Source organism: Cupressus sempervirens, chromosome 2 (assembly GCF_028749045.1).
Source record: "Cupressus sempervirens isolate cs-2001-9-10 chromosome 2, ASM2874904v1, whole genome shotgun sequence".
NCBI lineage: Eukaryota > Viridiplantae > Streptophyta > Pinopsida > Cupressales > Cupressaceae > Cupressus > Cupressus sempervirens.
In genome coordinates this window covers 69,536,251-69,560,058 of record NC_143119.1, presented here as the reverse complement: position 1 = coordinate 69,560,058, position 23,808 = coordinate 69,536,251, and the positions used below count along the sequence as shown (strand labels likewise).

The following is a 23,808-nucleotide window of genomic DNA, read 5'->3' as shown; positions in this document are numbered from 1 at the left end:
CATTCTAAAATCCTAGGAGCTATTATTAATAAATGAAACATCAAATTCATAATTGAAGTTTGAGATCCAGAAGATATTTGTAATTGGTGGCCCATTACCCTACTTATTGTGTCCTATAAGGTTATTTCTAAGGAAATTTTTCTTAAAAATTGTTGTCTCCTTCCTTTAATTGTGAACCCTAAGCAATTTGGCTTTATCAAATCCAAATGTATCCTTGACAACATCATTGCTATCTGGGAAGTTATGGTGTGAGCTCACAAGTCCAATTAGCCATCTATATTTTTGAAAATAGATATTACTAAAGCCTATGACTGGATTGAATGGCCTTTCATTTTGGCTATGCTCCAAGCTCTTGGTTTTGGTCCTAATTTTTTGTAGTCTATGGAGATGCTCTTTGGAGATGCTAATGCTTGCATTACTATTAATAACTCCGAATCTAACACCTTTGAGATATTTGTTCCATCAAGCAAGGTTACCCTCTAGCTCTGGTGTTATATGTTCTTGCTATTGACGGGTTTGGCTACTTGCTAGCCCACTCCACATCTTTAGGTTTGGTTTGTGATATTTCTTTACTGGAGTTCTATTCCCAGATGGTCAATGGTGATTTTTCCTATGATTCTTTTCTCACTCTTTTGGAGGATGAAGAAAAATTCAATTATGCCTAGAATTACCTTGATATTTTTTGTCAAGCCTTTGGCTCTGCTATTCAATGTCATAAAATGCTCTATTATCTCGAGTCTTTTTTCTAGCTTCACGTTGGCTAAACTAGTTTGAACAGAAATGGGTTGCAGATAGGGATATTTTCTACTTTTTAGGTATTCCTTTACCCTTTCAAGCATCGCCAATGGATCTGTGGAATTTTGTGCTTGCCAAGATTACAAAGAAGCTGGACTATACGCTTACAAAACCAGTTTCTCTTGTGGGTAAATTTTATATTTGTGCTAATGTTTTGGCAGCTATGCATGTCTTTTATTCTTCTTGTTGGGCTCCTTTAAAAGCCTCCTATCAAAAGTTAGAGTGATTGCTCCATGATTTTCTTTTTGCTTTTGGTTCCAACCATCATGTGTTTCATAGAGTTGCTTGGGATTTTTGTTGTCTCCCCAAAGAGTTTGGAGGCCTTGGCCTTCTCTACACACAAAAGCAAGTCCTTGCTCCATGTTCCAAATGGATTATTTGTGCCATGACTAGAGATGAAGATTGGAAGATTCTGGTTCTGGATTGCATTTCCTCTGGGTTTCCTATTAATAGACCTACACAGAAGGGGATTGGCTTTCAAACCCTTTGAATCATGCAAGAACCCATGCACATACAAGGATCTTTTGTTATCAAGAGCATATGGAAAACTTGGGAATTTGTTAAGCCTTGGTTTCAATGGTGTGGTAATGAGTTCCATGATGGACTCTTTTTGAACCAACAGAATATTTGGTGGTCTCCTCTACTTTCCATCTAGGGTATTCCCCTAGATAATAATCAAGGTGTTTGTGCTCTATGTTTCTTCAAATGACGCATCAAGAATTCTAAAGATTTTTTCTCTACATTCTCCATGAGTCCTAGATCTTGGGAACACATGCAAGTCTAGTACCATCTTTCCCATTTAGATTGATAGACTTTTGACTTGTTGCTTTCTGCAATTCTAGGCCACTTAATTCATAAAGTTAGTGTCCAGTCTATTTGACCTTGGTAGATTGACTGGATGTGGTATCCTACCACTCCTTTTAACAACTACAAGCCATGTTTGGGATATAGATGGCCTTCTCCCTATCTGTCAATGGTGGATATGCTTAGTCAGAGATGGCATTTGCAGTCTTCCCTTTGTCAGTGGAGAAAGTGATTTGTCACTAATTGGAGTGCCGTTACAGAACCCAATATTGCTCATTTTGCATGGTGCTTAGCTTTTCAAGGTCTTCTCCTTTGGCCTTGGCTTCTATTGAGAATTTTCTTAGCTTCAACTAACTTGCTCGGCACCCACTGATGATCTTAGTTTATGCATTGCATTCCACCTCGTTACAACCTCTTCCTCCAATTTTTCTAAGTGTTACTAACCTCTGTATATTTGAGTGTGCTATCAATACATCATATAACCATTTTCTTAATTGATCATTGCACTTCAATACAACGTCATAACTCACCCTTTCCCTTAGGTTCTCTTGTTACAACTTGCTGATCAAATCATCTTCATCAATCAACTAAGTGATAGTACTTGGATCTTATAAGCAAATGTCATTTTTACAAATAGTAGGTTTGACATCAATGAAAAAATAATGATTGAAAACAACAATCTTCTTTCTTTGCAGCAATCTCCCTCTTTGATTTTCAACAATGAACTTTTTCAATCAAATTTCTAATAGGTATTATTATTAATGTTGTAAAAGGTTACATATATAACACTAATAAAATAAAATTAGAAACATTTAAATTTTACCAGAATTTAGGAATTGCAAATTGCTTCCAAATGATTTCATAGAAGAGACAAATCATGACTTAAGTTGTACATACATTATTGCTCTAGTATTCATTCCTTACATCATTTGATTCTCATAAATAGTTTTTCGTCTACATTTGGGACATACCTACAGTTGTAACATTAGAATGCATTGGTTTTTAAAAATGTTTTTTCTTTATTAAATATGTAAAACATGAAAAGTTTTGTAAAAAAAAAGTATATAAAAATTATTTTTAGCATGTTTCCAATGTAATTAGACCAAATCTTCTAGTGAGGCCTAGAATTTGATAGTTGTATTAGCCATTTTAGCCTTTTGGATCATATCTAACATGTTGGACATTATTTTTAAAATTGAAAGCAACCAAACATGGGGGTTGACTCGAATAACAGGTAGTTGCAAAATAGCTAACAATTAGAAAAAACTATTATTAACCAACCCTCTTTTTCAATTTTGAAAATCCCCACAATAAAGTGTCCGAACTATGAGAAAGAAAACTACATAAAATATACAATATTAAATTTACAAATATTATATTAAATGAAAGTCCATAAAATAACCATTAATAGAGCCCTTGTGGGTTGATTATTGTAAAAGTAAGCATAACAAAAACAAAAACTTAAACTAAAGGGGGAGCTAATCCCCTTAGTTATTCTCACTCCCTTCTAGTTTATCCAGTAGAATTTATAGCTAATCATTTACCAACACCCTATAAAGAAAACCTATAGTGTCCACTATCATCGTAGAAGTTAGACCCTCTTTCTCTAGATGTACACAGTGAAGGTGGAGGTCATCAAATGCACCACCCTCATAGAAATCCTAGTGATCTCAGCAAAAATATTTTCTAGGATCTCCTCCCTTTCCTCTAGCCTTTTAAGGTTTATATTAGTGACCCTAAAATCTTCATTTTGAACACTAGTAGGTGGGGACCATGGGGTGTCCCTTGTAAGGGATTGATCACCTTTTTTCAGTAGGACATATGGGGGAAGGTGAGAGCCTCCCCATTCTCACTGCCTACCATATTAGGGTTATTTTTCTTATCAATATCAAAGACATGATATTGAAAGGGGATAAAAGATATGAGATTAGGAGAAACCTTAAAGGAAGAGAAAAAAATCTAGAGAAGATGCCATTTGCTGTGAAACACCTTAATCCAGTAACCATGTGGAAGAAGGTGGAATAGTAGTTGCAAATAATGCATGACCATTTCCTATACCTTTACCAATTGACTGAAATGATGATGAAGAAGAAGATCTATGAGAAGTAGAAGTAATATCAGTATTTCTCTTATGAAGGAGAGCTATCAAATTTAAAACATTTTTTGCATAACCATCTAACTTCTTCTCATAGAAATTTGACTTAGCATGATTGTGATTATTACAATAAGTACACTTCAGTCTATCTAGATTTTATTTATCCCCCTTTGAGAAGGTGAGCTTCATGAGATGTGAGGGATAGAATCAACTTCAGACTATAGAATGTGACTTTTGTTTCTTTTCCTTCATTCTAGAAGTTGTTTGAGCTACCAATCTAGGACTTTTAGAGCTAGTGAGAGAATGCAACTAAGATAGCTTAGCTTTCTCTCAATTCAAGTGATCGAGAATAACCTCAAAGGGTGACATGGTAAATTTAGTACCCAAAGCATCTGTGGTGGAATGGAAGATAGAAGCAAAAATCTAAAAGTTTCTATGAAGATCAGAAAGAATTAAGTAAATACAATCAGTGTCAGCCTTGATCTTCCCACAAGCCTATAATAAATATCTTTGTTGTTTAAGCTTCTTCAAGAAGTTGTCAATGGAAGGAAAAAAAATTGGTACAAGAGAGGTAAGCTCTAGCTCAATCTGAAGCACCTTGAACTCATTCACTATACCAAACAAGTCATTAAGCTTGGTCAACACAGCTAAAGGGTTATTCCAACCATCAAGATAAAACTGTAGATTGTCTAGGATCGATAAAGAAATCAACCCCATTTCCTCATTTATCTTGTTCCTATGCTACATGACCTTGAAAGACCTCTACAAAATTAGTTGCACTACATCTGAGCAAGACTACAATACTTTTGACTAGATAACTCGTGTCATCGGGGATTTCATTGTGTGATAGTTATGAGGGGTCAAAAGTTCTAGACAAGAAGAAGTCTTAGGCATATTTGAAATAAGAGGTTTTTTATAAATATAATTTCAAGTTTACTGAAGTAAATTATAGAAAATAAAAAATAAAACACCTTGCACCATTCAATAAATGAAACCTCGAAAGCTAGAAAATATTTCTTATAATGAGAGAGAGAGAAAAGTGTTCAAATGAAGACAAAATGTACCTTTTAAAAAATTTTATGGAAAAAAATAGAGTAACTAGAAAGAGCTCAAAGAGATCTTTTTGCCACTTCTTTTGGATTGAAAAAAGAAGAAAAATTGAGCAAGTTATGCCCTCAAAATGGAAAAATAATAATCTAACTTTGAAAAAAAACATAGGTGCCATACTTTTAAAACCTATAAAACCTACACAAATGTGTCCATCTTGGAATTAGCTTTTTGAAGATATCTCATTTGTTCAATTTTGATACCGTGTGCTACTGATAGAGCCAAACAACTGGCATGTGTCCTATTTTCTTAAGAAGGGCCTACAAAAAGGTTGGGGCCCTAAAATTATTCCATGTGACCATCAACTAGGTGTGACTCGCCTAGTACTCCAATGGCAGTATGCAAGCAAAGGATCCTGGGAATGACTAAGTAGGAGTGGTGCGGTAGTGGCTCCCTTGTAGGTTGTTGGTTGTACCTTTATTTATAAAGGGCTATGATTTTTTTAAATTAAAAATGCTATTTTAAAATTAATTTTTAAACCTGATATTTTTTTGCCTCAGAATGTGTGTAGAGGTCATACAGGCCTTGGAAGAAAAATTTGTTTGGTTCTCTTGTCAATGACATCCAAAATTTAAGTGCCTTATACGAAACTAGGGGTTTTGACATGCTTTGAATCCAACCGTAATTTCCATTTGGCCTCATTAGGTTCCAAATTTTAGAGACCATCTTATTTCCACGTGAAATACCCAATAATTTCGAGATCCGATTTGACAAACACTTGTTCCTATTTTCTTCAATAAACCTAAACAAGCTATAGGAGATTTGACTCTAATATCATGAAGGATTTGATAAGAATAAATCATAGATCCAATAGAACACCTACATGTAAACACCTATCACAAAGAAAAAAGATAAGAGAAGGAAAGGGTTTGGCTTTGAAAATATGGAAGAATATATTATTAGACTAAAAAAATGAATGAAAAAATATACTAGATCAATCCTTATAGAAGGAGATCATAAAATTTAAAAGGAAAACCCTAAGAGGTAGATCACTTATAATAATTAATATTTAATTATTAAATAGAAATGCATGTGCATAAATGAAAATCTTAAGAAGAGAGTAAAGGTAATTTAATCAAATAAAATAAAATTAATCATTTACTCTAACATATAATATAATTAAAATAGAAAAGTTAATGTTGAAATTGTGATAATTTTAAATAATATTTTGTTATAAAAAAAATGTTATTTAATTATAAGATGATATGTTTGAAAATTATTTAAATGAAAGCATAGAATAATTTATATGAAATGATAATAATTGGATATAAAATTAGAAAAACAAATTCTTTTCTATTAAATTGGTTGCATTTTGTCTAAACAAGACCACAACACTTTTGACTAGAGAAGTCAAATAAATAGAGATTTCCATGTGCACTAGTTATGAGGGGTCAGAAGTCCTAAACAAGAAGAGGTCTTAGCCATATTTTAAATAAGAGGTTTTTTAAAAATATAATTTCAAGTTTACTGAAGTAAATTATAGAAAATAAAAAATAAATCACCTCACACCATTCAATAAATGAAACCGCAGAAGCTAGAAAATATTGCTTATAATGAGAGAGAAAAATATTCAAATGAAGATAAAATATATGTTTTTGAAAATTTGAAGAAAAAAAGAAAAGTAACTAGAAAGAGCTCATAGAGATCTTTTTGGCACTTCTTCTAGATTGAAAAAAGGAGCAAAATTAAGCAAGTTATTCCCTAGAAATGCAAAAATAATCATCTGACTTTGACTGTAAACATAGGTAACATACTAGAAAAACCTATAAAACCTACACAAATGTGTCCATCTTGGAACTAGCTTTTTAAATATATCTAATTTGCTCAATTTTGATATCGTATGCTACTGATAGAGCCAAACAACTAATATGTATCCTATTTTCTTAAGAAGGACCTACAAAAAGGTTGGGGGCTTAAAATTATCCCCTCAAGCATCCATTTGACCATTGGCTAGGTGTGGCTAGCCTAGTACTCTAGTGGCAGTATGTAGGGAAAAGATCTTAGTGACGACTAAGTGCGAGTGGCACAACAGTGGCTCCCTTATGGGATGCTAGCTGTGCCTTTTTCTTTAAATGGTGGTGATTTTTTTAATTTAAAAAATGTTATTTTAAAATCAAATTTTTAACCTAATATTTTTTTTGTCTCGGAATGTGTGCAAAGATCATACAAGCCTTGGAAAAAAAAATTGTTTGGCTCTCTTGTTAATGACATCCAAAATTGAAGTGCCTTATATGAAACTAGTGGTTTTGACACACTTTGAATCCAACTATAATTTCCTTTTGGACTCATAAGGTTCCAAATTTTAGAGGCCCCCTTATTTCCACAAGAAATACCCAATAATGGCCAAATCTGATCCAACAAACTCTTGTTCCTATTTTCTTCAATAAACCTAAAAGAGTTGTAGGAGATTCAACTTTGATATTATGAAGGATTTGATAACAATAAATCCATAGATCCAGTAGAACACCTGCATGCAAGAATCTGTCACAAAGAAAAAAGATAAGAGAAGGCAAGGGTTTGGCTCTAAAAATATGCAAGAATATATTATTAGACTAAAAGAATGAATGAAAAAAATACTTGATGAATACTTATAGAAGGAGATCATAAAACATAAAAGGAAAACCCTAAGAAGTAAATCACTTATAACAATTAATATTTAATTATTAAATAGAAATGCATGTGCAAAAATGAAGATCTTAAGAAGAGAGTAAAGGTAATTTACTAAAATTAGATTAAATTAATCATTTACTCTAACAAATAATATATTTAAAATAGAAAATTTAATGTTGAAATTCTGATGATTTTAAATAATAGTTTGTTATAAAAAAAATGCTATTTAATTATTAGATGATATGTTTGTAAAATATTTAAATGAAAGCATATAATAATTTATGTGAAATGATAATAATTGGATATAAAATTTAAAAATCAAATTTTAAAAAGAAATTCATTAATATACTTTGTTGACATTAAATGTATCACCCTCATTCACTGACATCACAATCCATGATTGGAAATTTGGAAGTAGTCAATAGGAGTGCATTTCTTGCCATCTTCTTACATTGACGTAAAACTTAGTCACGATCTCAAAAGTCAAATTTGAAAAAGAATTTACATGGCTGACTATTTGCACCGACAACTGAGAACCTCAAATCTAAAAATGAATTCGCATAGCTGACTACAAAGATTATTGGAAGGTAAACATAGTTCAAGGTTGGATCTATTATTTCCTATTAGTTATCGCTGTAGTCAAATTCTCTTGATCTTACTAGTCTTGTTGTTTTTGTGTTTTGTTGTTCTCAAATTTATAGTAAGTTTCTTTGTCTTTGTATCTTAATGATTGATCTATAAATGAACCCTCTTTCAGTCTTACCTAATTGAAACATAAGACCAATAAGAACTTACACTTGTCAAATAACATGATGATTGTTAATTTTATTAAGTAAGCAATAATTCACTTTATATTACTATAAATAATCTTATTAAAATAAATATAATTGGTTTTTTTCTAGATACTCACCATGCGAAATAATAGTTGTTATAAAATATGTGCTGTTAACTTATTATTAGATAATACATTTGGAAAAATGTTTAAATGAAAGCATAGTATAATTTATACCAAATGGTAGTAATTGGATATAAAATTATAAGAGCAATAAATTTTTTTATTTCTTTAATATACTCCCGTTGACATTAAATTTATCGTCCTATGTCGGTGACATCGTAAAAGATTGTATAATTGGAAGTGGTTAGCGAGATTAGCGAGAGTGTACTTCTTGGCTTCTTCGTTCATTGACGTAAAACTTAGTCACAATCTCAAAAGTCAAAATTAACAAAGATTTTGCATGGCTGACTATTTTCACCAACAACTGAAAACCTTAGAATTTGACATTCTCTTCCTTTCTCATCAATTTCATTCCAATTTCGCCTCGGAAATTAACGTGAAGACGAGGGCAAGGCATGCATTTGAAGTCTTCACGTTGAAGGTTTCTGTCTCCACTGTAAACCTGATAATTCTCGTTGCATCCCGCAATGAATAAATCCTCAAAAATAAAATAAATCTCCAAATAGATTAAGCAAGGTGGAAGTCAGGTAAACACATATCGATCAAGGGAGTTGAATTGTCTTCTCCGCGTTAACACAATTTCCAGATTATTTCATGTTCACTACGAGGAAGAACACATTTCTTGCAAATCACTGGTCATGGCAATTATAAATAGTTGAACCATATCAAGGCATAGATCATAAATCTCGAATTGGAAAGTTATACAGATCTATTCTAAGTTATCCCTCATCTTCATTTGCTCTTCTAATCCAAGGCAAACATCATAATCTTGATTTGGTTCCATCGTATTCATTTGCTCTTTGAATTGCATAGGATCATTACTAGATTGGCATCATGAAGAGAACAAGTCTGCGTATCGAGGGAATATGCAGGGATTCCGATGAAGGAAGGATTAGAAATTCGCTGCGGGCAAAACGTGGAGTTGAGAGCGTCACTGTTAACATTCAAAGCAGAACAGTCTTTGTCGACCATGATTCGCAATCTACATCCGACCTTGGTATATATTCTCTCATATTACGCCAACGATTGCTTTGTTATTAAATAGCGTTTCATAGTGTGATTTTTTATTACATGTGAATACTAGAAACGTTTTCCCATGAGGAATTTCTAGGCATTTTTGGTTGATGTGGTTAATGATATGTGTGCAGTCAATGCGCTGGCAAGCCTCCGATTCAATGCTCGAGTTCTACAAACAACAGATTTATAGGAAATGGAAGAAAAGGCGGAAGTATTATCACCATTGATGGTTTCAAATTAGCTAGATTTGCACGTTTCCTCTCAATTTGGACAAATGATTGTATTCTTTTCGTTTGCTCTCTTAGAATAGGGTTCCTGTCTTAGTTTTCTTGGTTTTCTTGGTTTTCATTCGTTGGTTCTTATAGTAGTCGTCTGCTCTCAGCATTCGGACACACTTCCATCGTAATATCCAGTGCCAATTCATTGTAATATGGTAGCAGTTCAAGTTGATTTTTTCATTATTTATAAACTTGCTGTTATTTTGTGTTTCTCACAACTGTTCCATGGTTAGCTCCACAACGAGGAGGTTGTAGGGACTTCAAATTACAATCTATCTAGAAAGTTGTGATAAGATTAAAAATAAATTGATGGGAAGTGTTAAAATTAAAATGATTTTTATGTAAGGAAGCAAAGGTGCACGGAATCGCTTCCTATGCTAATCTTTGAGAGGACGATTATGCAAATCAAAGTAACTATTGCAAAGATTTCAAGAAATGCATAATAACATAATAAAAATAACAAAGAACACACAACACAGTGATTACCGTGGGGAAACCCTTTTGGGAGAAAAACCCCACCCTCCAAAACTCACACAATGTACTATCAAACCAAGATGATTACAACACACTTTCAATACAAGTTCTTACAGGAGCGCATCACCACAACTCGAACTTGAAGAGACTCCTTCTAGCACCAGTCTTGCAAATTAAACTCAATTACACAAACAACTCCCCAAGCCCTCCTTTTATAGTGATTTTACAACCTGGAAACCACTTATGGTTTTACAAAACCATGAGCAAAACTACCATGCCACATGTTACCCATTTTTGACATTTAAATTTCCAATATGGAAAAACAACCAGGTTAAAAATAGTAATTCCGTCCACAATTTTGTCTCTTAGTCTAGACCCCCATAAAAGTCACAAAATGAGTCATCAAGGCTCTAAAAATAGCCTCCCTATATTCTACTAATGACAAGACTCATTTAACAACTCACTAACCACTTTCCAATGCATAAACAAGTGGAAAACTCCCACAAACTAATTCTGGAATTTTCCAAGAAAAGATTGCAAGGTTGAGACACATGTTTCTCAACATTCTCCCACTTGTCCAACACCTTGCAAGATTCAGGGGATCTAAAATATCATGGACTTAATTGCTAGAGGCCGAGAGGCCGATAGACTCTGAACACCATCTGAATTTCTCTGTGCTCACAGGCTTAGTTAATGCATCAACAACATTCGCCAAAGTCTCTACCTTTTCTAGCTTCACCTTGCTATCCTCGACCATATCTCTCACAAAATGATATTGTACATCAATGTGCTTGGTCCTCACATGAAAATTCGGGTTCTTTGCTAGACAAATTACACTCTGGCTATCACTATAAATTGTCACTGCACCCTGTTTGAACTCTATATCTGAACACAATCTCTTTAGCCAGATGGCTTCTTTGTAGGCATGAGTAGTTGCCATATACTCTGCCTCAGTAGTGGACAAAGCGACCACAGCCTGTCGCTTACTCATCCAACTGATTGCACCACCAAATAATGTAAACACATATGCACTGGTGGATCTTCTTCTATCAACATCACCAGCCTAGTCTGAATCCACATAGCCTCGAATATCCAAGGAATGCTCACTTCTTGTTCCATGAAAACATATTGAGTACTCTGAGGTACCCCGCAAGTATCTAAAAACTCTTTTTACTACATCCCAATGTGCTCTTCCTGGATTAGACATATAACGAAAAAGTACTCCCACTGCTTGGGCAATGTCTGGTCTTGTACAAACCATAGCATACATCAAACTTCCAACAACACTCTGATATGGTACTCGACTCATCTCTTCCATCTCCAATGGGGATGTAGGACACTGTGAGCTAGAAAGCTTTGTTCCCATAGTAACAGGAACACTCAGTGGTCTTGCATCCTGCATATTGAATCTTTTCAAAATAGTACCAACATACTTACTTTGGCCGAGCCAAAGCTTTCTGTTCCGTCTATCTCGTATAATCTCCATTCCCAGAATGTGCCTAGCTGCACCAAGATCTTTCATTTCAAACTTTATTGAGAGTTGAGATTTTAACTCTGCAATCAAACCTTTTCCTCTACCAATAAAAGACATGTCATCGACATACAAGGCAATAACTAGAAAACTATCACCATCAGATTTGAAATATATACAATGATTAGATTTAGATCGAACAAATCCCAAACTCAACACATATGTATCAAACTTCTGGTACCACATCCTAGGACTCCGTTTTAAACCATACAAGGATTTCTTCAATTTACAGACCAAATGACTTTTACCTTTCACCACATAGTGCTCTAGCTATGACATGTAAATTTCTTCCTCCAAATCTCTATGAAGGAAAGTAGTTTTCACATCCATTTGCTCGATCTCTAGTTCATAAGCTGCTGCAATAGAAATAAAAAATCTAATGGATGTCATTTTGGCTACTGGAGAAAAAATCTCACCATAATCTACTCCCTCAACCTGAGAGTAACCTTTTGCAACCAAACATGCTTTATACTTCTCAATGCTTCCATCTGAACCCATCTTCTTTTTGAACACCCATTTACAACCAATAGGCTTCCGTCCTTCAGGCAATGGTACAAGGTCCCATGTTTGATTCCTCTTAAGAGCTTCCATTTCTTCATCCATGGCTATTTTCTAGGACTCTGAATCATTCATACCAAGAGCCTCTTCTAAAGATCTCGGTTCATCAATGTTAGCATTCAATGCAAATATGCACCTCCAATCATCAGGAGAATACCCATACCTTTCAGGTGGTTTCCTTTGTCTAGTAGATCTTTGAACAAGATCTAGTTCAGGTTCAGGAGGTTCAGGTTCGTGATTAGGTTCTCCCTCTTCCCCCAATGATTCAGAACTCGTAGAGCTCTCTTCAACATCTTGTCTTTCTAAGGGCGTTGATTCAAATTTCTTAGGTGTAGCAGGAAGTTGAATCACATCTTTCTTTTCTTTAATTTGTTCTGGCTGCACTGTAACAGAAGAAGGCTTAGTTTCTCTAAAAATAACACTTTTGGAATAAAATACCTTTTGTGCAACAAGATCCCAAAGCTTGTATCCTTTCACACCATAACTATATCCGATGAAGATACATTTGACAACTTTGTTGTCCAATTTTGTTCGCCTCTCCTATGGCACATGAGCATATGCCTCACAACCAAACACTCTCAGATGTCTAAGTAAAGGCTTGTGGCCTAACCACACTTCCATTGGCATCTTATCAACAAGAGCTGATGTAGGAGACTTGTTTATTAAGTAGCAGGCAGTGGCTACAGCTTCAGCCTAGAACTTTTGTTCTAGTCCAGCACCACTTAGCATACTCCTAGCCTTCTCCATCAAGGTCCTATTCATTCTTTCTGCAACTCCATTCTGTTGTGGAGAATATGGAGTTGTCTTCTCTCTTTTAATACCACAATCATTACAAAATGTGTCAAAAATATTGGAGCAAAATTCACCACCATTATCTGTTCTCAAGCATTTTGTTTTCTTTTCAGTTTGCAATTCAACCATTGCCTTAAATTCTTTGAAACGGCTGAAAACTTTAGTTTTACTCCTAAGGAAATAAACCCATGTTCTTCTACTAAAATCATCAATGAAAGAAACATAATAAACTGATCTACCAATAGAAGGAACATCAACTGGACCAAATACATCCAAATGAATTAGATCCAAAATACATGAAGAATTATGAGAACTCAAGTAAAACTAAATGCGGTTTTGTTTATCATAGATACAATGCTCACAAAAATCAAACTCAAGATTGCAGTCATTCAACCCATCAACAAGGTTCTTATTTTTCAAGGTCCGTAGACCCTTCTCACCTATGTGGCTGACTCTCTAGTGCCATAACATAGTCTTCTCTGTAGGAAACTTTGATTCAGTAGATAGAGCACCCTTGGGTACCCAAAAACCATGACCATCTGTTGAAAGAGAAATTCTCTCCTTCTCCAACTGAGTAATCTTTTCCACAATCTTATCAGAAGTACTATTGCACTTGACTGTGTGTGCATCAAGTTGGTACAATGTACCCAATCTACTTCCTCTTTCTATTACCATAGCGCCTCTCACCATTTTTACACCTGCTTCAGAAAACTGTACATGTACACCCGCATCTATTAGCTTACTAACAGATAAAAAATTCCTTGCTAGTCTAGGGATATGCAAGACACCATCAAATCTTCTAATTCTACCATCAGAAAATTTCACACAAATACTTCCATGACCAACAATATCAAGTATTGAATTATCACCCAAATACACCTTACCACCATCAAAATTTGCATACTTACTAAACCAGGTCCTATTAGGAGTCATGTGGAAAGATGCACCCGAATCTATTAACCATGCATTTTCACCTGCATGAGTGGCAAAGGCTGCAATGAAAGCATCTCCATCTTCCTTCTCGGACTCAGAATCAGAATCTTGCTTCTTCTTCTTCTTCTTCTTCTTCTTTTTCTTCTCCTCTTTGCAATCCTTTCGGAAGTGTCCAAGTTTGCCACAATTCCAGCAAATTGCCTTGGACTTACTAGGGGATTTTGATCTCCCCTTATTTTTAGACTTAAAATGGCCATGTTGCTTTTCGTTCTTTCCTCTTTCTTTTGGTTTGCCATGAACACTCAAAGCCTCTTTGGCATTCAGAGAGACCTTCCTTCTCATCTCCTCAGAAAGTAGAGAACCAACAACATCCTCCATCTTCAAGACAACTAAAGTGCTCCCTATAGCCATCACAAGACTATCTCATGAGTCTGGCAACAAACATAACAAGATTTGAAACCTTTCTTCTTCATCCATTGGCACCCCTACTGAGGTCAACTGAGTCACCAACATATTAAACCCTTCTAGATGCTCAGAAATTTGTCCACCTTCTTCCATTCTCAAGGAATACAACTTCTTCCTCAAGAAAATCTTATTCACAAGTGATTTCGCTTGATAGATCTCAATATGCTTTTTCCAAAGCTTCTTCGCAATAGGTTCTTCATGGACATTAATCAGAATTGAGTCTGCAAGACACAATCTAATGAGACCTTTAGCTTTTCTATCATTCACATCATATTGTGTAGCTAATGTCAAATTTGTGGGCCTCAACTTGTTCTCATCAATCACATCCCATAGATCCCGATCAGTCAATAGATCTTCCATCTTCATCTTCCAGATCTCAAAGTTTGTGCCAGAAAATTTTTGAACATCAATTCTCCCTGACATGCTTGCCATCTTTTCAATCCCACAACACAGAAATGAAATGCTCTGCACAAGCTCCCACTCAAACCTTGATTAGCTCAAAAAACCCTGTACCCAACAAATAGAACCAAAACTAGCCAGGCTGTGATACCACTTGTAAGGAAGCAAAGGTGCACAGAATTGCTTCCTACGCTAATCTTTGAGAGGACGATTATGCAAATCAAAGTAACTATTGCAAAGATCTCAAGAAATGCATGATAACATAATCAAAATAACAAAGAACACACAACACAGTGATTACTGTGCGGAAACCCTTCTGGGAGAAAAACCCCACCCTCCAAAACTCGCACAATGTATTATCAAACCAAGATGATTACAACACACTTGCAATGCAAGTTCTTACAGGAGAACATCACCAGTCTTGAAAACTAAACTCAATTACACAAACAACTCCCCAAGCCCTCCTTTTATAGTGATTTTACAACCTGGAAACCACTTATGGTTTTACAAAACCATGAGCAAAACTACCATGCCACATGTTACCCATTTTTGACATTTACATTTCCAATATGGAAAAACAACTAGGTTAAAAATAGTAATCTCATCCACAATTTTGTCTCTCAGTCTAGACCCCCATAAAAGTCACAAAATGAGTCATCAAGGCTCTAAAAATAGCCTACCTATATTCTACTAAGGAAATGACTCATTTAACAACTCACTAACCACTTTCCAATGCATAAACAAGTGGGAAACTCCCACAAACTAATTCTAGAATATTCCAAGAAAAGATTGCAAGGTTGAGACACATGTTTCTCAACATTTTAATGTCAATGAATAATTAAAAATGTTTTTGGGAATAAGAATATATTGAAAGGGGTTGACACATATTTAAAAAGAAGATATCTTTATTGAGGCTATGTGAATATGTTTTTAATTATAATATTGTCAATTTATATCTTGTATCAACATTGCCAAGGACAAATGGTAAATATTTAAATGTTTAATACATCAATAAGACATTAGTTAAAAATTTACTGAATTATTAGAAGAAAAAGGTAATATCTTTTTCTTTTGGTCAAGAGCAAAGGTGGGAGTATTAGCTCTTTGATGACGATTGTAGTTACATAGTAGGAAAAAAAGCAACAAGCCCTGAACAATTTTTTGTAATAATTTTTTTTGTTAATCTTTATTGATACAATTGTAGACTACGGGTTTATCAAGCCTATTGCTTGACATGTGATTTTTTTTTCTCTCACCACAAAGCTATTAATGCAAACACTAGAAATGAGAAATAATAATAGTAATATTTTTTTATAGAAATTGTGGAAGTTGTTTACCCTTTATTGCCATATTTGGTCAAATTTGTTGATGTCATGAATTCTTATTATAATTCAATAAACGGGTACCTTAAGAGCTTGCAATTCCTCTTTTCTTGACAATCCTAGATTTCAGCTAAGAGAAAGAAAGCTCACAATAATCATTATAATAAGTAATCTCATAAATTCTTGAGAAAAGTAACCTTGATTATTTTGTTTGTGGCCTATAAGGCATGAAAGACCTAAAAGACATGACAAAAAAACTATATTAATGGTAGTTCAATAGGCCACTCACTTGATCTTCTTTTATACAAAGTGCCCCCCATCTTGTACTATTTCCTACAACTCTTTGTGTCATCATCTATTTGCCATCATTCCTACCATCTTTAAGTTCCCTACTTTCTTCCTCTATTTTTACCCATGTCGTCCTTCCACATTTAAATTGTGGTCACTGATAAGAAATATAACTAAGGGATGATGATACTAATCCTAAAAATTAATTATAAAGTGTAGCAATATTTTAAAACAACATTTCTTCGTAGAAATGATCCTAGTAAAAAGAAACCTATAAAGCTCAAAAGAATTCATAAATCATGTTGATACCTATGATGCTACATCTTTGTTAGCCACATTTTGAAGATAAGATTTAGAAGGATTGGAAAGACAAAAGAGAATTGAGAAAAAAATATAGAATTAATGACAAAGTATATACACATCATGTAGAATCTTGATGCATTGGCCATCCTAGGTAGTGCTTGAGTAGTAGATGTTACTTCCCTTGCTAATCAAAAATTCATTGACCAAGTTAAATAGGATAGATCTTTAGCTAGAGTCTCTAATGATTTGATAGATACTGCGATGGCTAATGGGGTGAGTTAAATCTCTGAATTAGCTCAAACTAAAATATGATCATATAAAATGGTAGAAAAAATGGAGTTTATACTAAATGTGAGGGAAGCTAGGAAAGTGAAGTGGGATGAATACATTATCCAAATTACAAAGGTTGAAAACTATGGTATTGCTATGTTCTTAACAGATATGTCTAATGTTGTTATGGATGCTGATTTTTTTTTCATTTCAAGATCCAATTTAGAGTGGGGAAACATAACCATCAAGCATTGCCTAGAGGAAACATCAAAGTTGTTGAGGAAGATGGAATGTCTCAAATACATCCTAGACAATGATATCTAGTGCATTGATGTTAGGATCATGAAGTTTGATGATAAACCTAAAAGGGGGACCCAAGATGTAGTGACATCCTTTCAAGAAACAATGAACATAATGAAATAAATTTGAGAGATGAGAGTCAAGGATTTTTCCATTATTGCCTATGTGGACTCCATCACAATTTTATATAGGAATCATTTCAAAGAAGACAAAGAAATTTGGACCCTATTCACAAGATTGAGTGAATGTTGAAAGTAAGGCTGGAGTAGATCAGAGTGCCCCTACAAAACGAGTTACTCAATTTTTTTGCCACTTATAAAAAAATGGAAAGACACAAGTGTTGGACTTACTAAAAATCTAGACCAATGGGCCAATCACACTATTGCAAGTGAAAAATTATTAGATAATATTTAGGGGTCACTTTCCTTAGCATAATTTTCTAACAAATTAGTTGTTTCAAAAATTATCTTTAAGTACGTTAGTTTATAACTCCTTCGGGGAATTTTTTTTAAAACTAAATCTTAAAGCCACGCATGTCCATACAACCATTACTTTGAGATTTTGATGTAGGATCTTCCTTGACATTCTTTCAATTCTACATATTGGAGCCGAGTGCCAATCGTTTCCAATTTTTTGTTATTTTCTAGCTATTCAGTGGAGATCGAGTTACTATAGCTCTTAGTGAATTTTGAGTTATTGTAGCTCCTAGCAGCTCTCAAGTTATTGTAGCTCTTAGTGGATGTTGAGTTAACAGAGCTCCTAGTAGGTGTTGAGCTACTATAGCTCTTATTGGATGTCAAGTTATTGTAGCTCCTAGTGGGTGCCAAGTTACGAAAGCTCTTAGTGGATGTCGAGTTACTGTAGCTAGTGGATACCGAGTGTTCCTATATGTGCCAAGTACTGGTATTGGTTTTATTTTTATTCCTAACGAGTTTTTTGTCAGTCAACTTTTGAAATTTAATTTACGTATGGGTATTTAATTTGTGTTGTAGCCAAGTTGTGCCTCAACATATATTTAATGTGAGGGATTTAATTTATTTTGTAATGCACTAGGCTAACTTGTGGCTTAGTCAAGTATAAGTAAAGGTTTTTGTGGACTCTTTAGCATAGCTAGAGAATTCATTCATGTGCAGGAGTCAACAGGATTGTGTAAATGCAAATTTTGAAAAGTTAGGCCTATGGCTTGAGAACCAAAGGATTTTCTTGGTGGACCTCAAGGTAAAAGTATGGATTTTCTCAGTGTTCTTATCCGGTTATGGATCTAGACTAGCTAGAATCAAGTTTGTAAGTAGATCTTGTTGAGTCTTGTAAAACTAATATTGTAGTCATTATGTCTATTTGGCCCTAACTCAGAAGGCCTTATAGGTAGGCATATTGAATATAATCATTTATATCAATCAATAAAAAGTTTTCATTTGGTATCAGATATTACATTATTGTTATTTTATTGTTGTATTTACATTCTGTGGTTGTTTTCTGTGGGCTTGGAAATCTCCTTTAGGGATTCTCATTCCTTGCACTATGTCAGATGGTATCAGGGAAAAGTTCTTTTCCTTAGTGTTGACAGATTTCCGAAGTTGAGGTAGTTTACACTAACACTTTCATAGAAGGTTGATCTTGTGACTGGTTGATCTTCTAAATTGGTGGATTTGTTGCTTAGAGTTTGCTAGAATTTTGGAAAATGCCTCCAAAAATATTGGACCATAGGGAAATTGATGATCTTATTAATGTTGTGAAAGAAGGGACCTCAAAGAAGATTAGAACAGAGTTTAGATCTAAGATTGTATTGATGAAGAGTGACATTATTGTTGAAATTGTAAGTTCTTTAGGTGATGTACCTAGGCATGTGGGCACTGAAGGTAGTTATGAGGAATTTGCTAAAGACATTGAAGTTGCTAGATCTAGTGGTGAGGATAGAAGTGATTGTATGGAGAGACCTATTGGAGCTAGGGCTAGTCAGTTTGCTAGATCTAGATCTTATTTGAAGTTGAAGCATAAGATGGAGGTTTCTAATTTCTTAGGTACTTTGACTCCTAAAGAATTGATTGATTAGATTGGTGAATTGCAATAATCCTTTGATTTTTAGGATATTGAGGATCCACTCAGAGTGAGGTTAGCACAAAATAAGTTGAAAGGACATGCCGCTCTTTGGTGGAAAGAAGTTCAAAGAGACATAAAAGAGGAAGGTAAAATGAAGATCTCTAGATGAAGATTGATGGTGGTTAAGTTGAACGCTATGTTCATTCTTGTTGATTATGAACTTGAGTTGCTTAAGAGATTAAAGAAACTAGAACAAAAATATATGTCTATGGATGATTATATCAAGGAGTTCTACAAGTTGACTATTCGATATGGTCATAAAGAAATGTCAAAGGAAAAGGTAACTTTGTAATTAATGGTTTGAGATTCAATATTTAGGATGAGGTTAGTATGTTGAATATTTCTTTAGTTGAGGAAACTTATCAGTATGCCTTAAAGATAGAGGATAAGTTAAAGAAGAAATGCCAAGGCAATGGTAAAGGAAAATGAAAAGTAGGATAGCTTAGTAGAAGTTAAACCGAGAGCTAAAGGTTAACAAAAACTTGTTGATCAAACAAGCAGGATAGGTAGAGGTGAGTTCAGAGGTAATTGTTTTAGGTGTGGTAAAGAAGAAAAGAGACCTTTTGAATGTCCATTTAGTAGCAAAACTACTATTTTGAATGAGGTTGTAGTTAAAGACAATCATCCTAGGAAAGGAGAAAGTTTTGTTGGCTCAGCAAGTACTAGTTGGTGAGAGGACTTTGTTGTCAAAGCACTAGTTTGTTTAGGACTTATTGTAAGTCTAGTGGTAAAGTTTGCAAGGTGATTATGGATGGTAGTAGTACTTATAAATTTTTTACTAAGGAGATGGTTCAAAATCTTGGTTTGAATAGAGTAAGACATCCTTATCCTTATAGGGTTGGCTGGTTGCAATGTGAACATGCTTTGGAAGTGAGGGAGCAATACCTTGTTTCTTTTCAAATTGGGCAACATAAGGATCATGTGTTGTGTGACATTGTGGACATGAACATTTTTCGTGTGTTGCTTGGTAGACATTGGAAGTATGAGTGCATGGATGTGCATGATTGTGTCAAGAATGTGTTTACTATTAAGAAAGGTGGTAGGAAGTTTTCCCTAATTCCTTTATAGAATGAAGAGCTCAGAAGGAGCAACTTGAGTATTGGTAGTTGAGTCAAGTTGGCAGATTTTGAGAGGGTTGGAGATAAATGTGGAAAGCAAACTTGTAGCATACCTAAGATGGATGTGAAGAAGAAGAAGAAGAGGAGGAAGAAAAACAATTGGAAAAGAGTGCACAAATTGAATGTTTGGAGCATATGTATGTGAAGAACTAGTTTGGGAATTATGTGTTGAATCCCAAAAAATGTTCTTCTAGTTACTAGAACATCTTTTCAAACTTGTGGTTTCTAATACATGATCATCCTATGCTTCCATGCAATCCTACATATTGGAGCTGGGTGCCAATGGTTTCCAATTTTTTGTTGCTACCAAGTTGTGTAGTGGGGACTAAGTTATTGTAGCTCTTAGTGGATGTCAAATTGCTATAGCTCCTAGTGGGTGTTGAGTTACTAGAGCTCTTATTGGATGTTGAGTTATTGTAGCTCTTAGTGGGTGTGAAGTTACTATAGCTCTTAGTGGATGCTGAGTTACTATAGCTAGTGGATGTTGAGTGTTCCTATATGTGCTGAGTACCAAGTTTTTGTTTTGTTTGTGATGATTTTTCGGTGAGTTGAGTTTTGGAATTTAATTTATGTATAGGTATTTAATTTTTGTTGTGGCTGACTTTTGGCTCAACAAATATTCAATGTGAGGGATTTAATTTAGTTTGTAATACACTGTGCCAACTTGTGGCTTAGTTAGGTGTAAGTAAATTATTTTGTGGAGTCTTTAGCAAAGATAGATAATTCATTCATTTAGAGGAGTGAAGGGGATTGTGTAGATGTGAATTTTGAAGAGCTAGGCCTACGACTTGAGAACAAGAGGATTGTCTTGGTGGACTCGAGGGTATAAGTGTGTATTTTCTTGATGTTCTTATCCAGTTGTTGATCTAGACTAGTTGGAATCAAGATTCTAAGTAGATCTTATTGGGTCTTGTAGAATTAATATTATAATTTTTGTTTATATTTTGACCTAACCGAAAAGGCCTTACACCTAGGCATATTGCACATAAAATAGATATATCTATGAATAAGAGTTTTGATTTTGTATTAGAACTTGCATTATTATTGTTCTATTTGTTTTTTATTTTTGCTATGTTGTTTTTTGTTGGGGGTTTGGACATCTCCTTTGGGGATTCTCCTTCCTTCCACTACATTAGATTTTGAGAGGGTAAACCATCTGGGCATTGAAACTTTGTTTTAACTATGCTTTTATTCTATGATACATGATATTCGATGCAATGATATATGGGATCATGTGGTTTTGTATATGAATCTTTGGTTTTAAATCATATGGTTTATTGAAGGATTTTTTCATATGTTCTATTGGAGTGAATTTATGCAAAGCTAGCTCTTTATTTACATTGCATGTTGATCTTGAATCTTGAATAATAGATTAGCCTTAATTTATTCATTTTAGTTTAAGTTTCATAGTTATAATCAGTCATGTCACTAATCATTATTATGAGCTTAGTGTTTTTCTTTATTCTTTCTAGTCAAGAGTAATTTATAGATTCAATGTTTTAAAATATGATTTAATTTGCAAAATCTTTGAAGTCAAGAATCTATAGTTGTTAAATATAGAGAGTTCTCTATCAAAGGGACTCATTTATAAGTGCATATGTATTTACCCTAAAATTGGGAATAGAGTCAAGAATTAGTTAATACTTTAATGGGAAAAAATACTCACTAATTTTTTTTTACAACTCTACTAGAGAAGCCACTAGTGTGTCCAAGGTATTAATTGAACTAGGTATTCTCCATAATGGTCTTGCTATAAAAAGATAAATTTCATTTTTTTAAACCAAACTTATGATTTGATAACACTAAAATAAGTTATGAACAATATAGTAATAGAAATATTAGCCTAGCAACCATCAATAAATTTTCCTAATCCTATCCATCAAGAAGATCCTAAAAACCCTAATTGAGATAAACTAGTTGGGAAAAAATACATCAAGTATGATAAGTTTAAGTGATTCATTGATGATGACTATAAGGCTCTAAAGAAGTTCAATTTTGACCCTAACTATACTTATAGGAGAAAGAAATTTGTTCTATACATAAGTAGAATTTATTCACCTCATAAGACTTCTCCGATCACTAGTAATTGCAAGCTTTAATAATACAAGGAACCATAGTTCCATCACATTTCAGTGCTTAGCTTCTTAACTTCATATTACTTAATGTGACAAGAAATAATCATTGTGGTGCCCAAGTCAGCCCTATGAATCTAGGAACCAATCTTGATACTCTTGCAAAATGTGTGAGAGATGTTCTTCCCAAGTTTAGTAGTAATCAGAAGAAATCTATAGATGAGCATTTGATTACTTTTAATAGTGCATGTGGGGTTCTTAATGTTCCTGTTGAAAATGTGGGGGTTATTTGTGCAAACCTTTCAACTAAAGTAGCTACAAATTAGTTCCACTATCTTTCAAATGGAGAAATTATTGATTTGGCTTCTATGATGAACTACTTTGAAGTGAGGTTCAAAGAAGCTAATGATGAAATTCTCTCCTATTTTAACTAGCACATCTTAAAAGGGAAGTTTAGGAACCTATACACAATTTCATAGAAAAGTTTAACAAGATATTTTATAACATACATATTACAAAGAGAAAAAATGCTAAAAATAGAAAAGACTTCTTTGTTAATGTCATGCCACCTAAAATTAGTTTTTACTTAAGGCATAAAAAGGTGGTAGATGTTGATGCAACCAAAAACTTAGTCATTGAGTTAGAAGATTACTTGATGTCCACAAGGAAATGGAGGAGATAAGTGAAAGTATATAACTCAAAAACATCCACATTGGGTTCAACTAAACACTTAGTTCAAAGATCTAGTTAATGATGTGATAATGATCAAGAGGCAATTGTCAAAGAATACTACAGCATACTCAAATATTCCTAGGAAATATCCAAATCAAGGAAGAGGAACATTTGGTAAACAAATACATATGCTTTGAGGTTCAAAAAAGTTAACGATCAAAAGCCATTCTACTAGTAAGGAAAATATTAACACCTTCCACTTGACAAATGATCATGATGGTGCTTCGTACTCAAAAATGGTGAGATGCAAGTAAATAGAAGTGAACAAGGAAATAGTAGAATAAGTAAACATTGAGTAGGGAAACTTAGGAGGGCAAGAAAATGCTATCAAATATTACCTCAAATATGAGTCTAATTTAGATCATGGTAGTGATATACTTCTCACTCATGAGGAACCTTCTTTCTTTGATCGTAAATGAAACTAGCTTGGGAATAAGTCCTCTACTTATTCTTCCTCTTCTTCCACTCCAATAAGAAAAGGAAAAGTCAT

The 23,808-nt window shown here is 34.1% G+C and overlaps 1 long non-coding RNA gene across 1 annotated transcript; it reads left to right on the top strand.

Annotated features, from left to right (window-relative positions):
- The first annotated feature begins 9,062 nt into the window (after positions 1-9,062).
- Positions 9,063-9,715, top strand: LOC149571087 (uncharacterized). Its single transcript, XR_016358404.1, has 2 exons — positions 9,063-9,363; positions 9,515-9,715. It is a non-coding gene; the product is annotated as an uncharacterized LOC149571087 (long non-coding RNA).
- The last annotated feature ends 14,093 nt before the right edge of the window (positions 9,716-23,808 follow it).